The following is a 585-nucleotide window of genomic DNA, read 5'->3' on the forward strand; positions in this document are numbered from 1 at the left end:
TTTTTTTATTTCTTGTTTTGCTTTGCTTTTTTTCATGCTGCTGGCTTTTGCTTTCCAGCTTACAACTTTTTGTAACTGTTGTCTCATCTTCTGCCCTTTGAGATTTTAACCTTAAAGTGGACAGAAACCTTTACTGTTCCCTAAGGGAGTTTCAGGAGAGAGGATATGTGTTCAGCCTACTGTCTTTACCCAGACAACATACATGTTTTAACCCTGTTATCTGGTGTTGTATGTAGTAACTTATATTCACTCCTTAGTTAATGGCATGCAGTTTTCAACACCATGATTGTGAGCACTGCCCCTAAGAAGTATATTTGACTTTGGGTCCTGGATCTGGTGCCTGAGATGCACAGCTTTTGGTGGCTGAGCCCCTGAGTTAATTTTCAGTTGTGGATTAGGGTGTAGAATGCCTTTCAAGGGGAATATTTAGCACTTAGTAAAAGCAATAGTTATTGATGGTCTAAGTTTCATTCGTGGTTCAGATGTGTTGAGGTAGCCTGTTGATCCTGATTAGTCAGACTCCAGGATTATCAGACACTAGAGGCAAGTGTGGTGCCACCCTCCTATAATCCCACCAGGAAGGAT

This window comes from Alexandromys fortis, unplaced genomic scaffold, assembly GCF_014885135.2.
Source record: "Alexandromys fortis isolate MF-2015 unplaced genomic scaffold, M_Fortis_MF-2015_v1.1 scaffold_92, whole genome shotgun sequence".
NCBI lineage: Eukaryota > Metazoa > Chordata > Mammalia > Rodentia > Cricetidae > Alexandromys > Alexandromys fortis.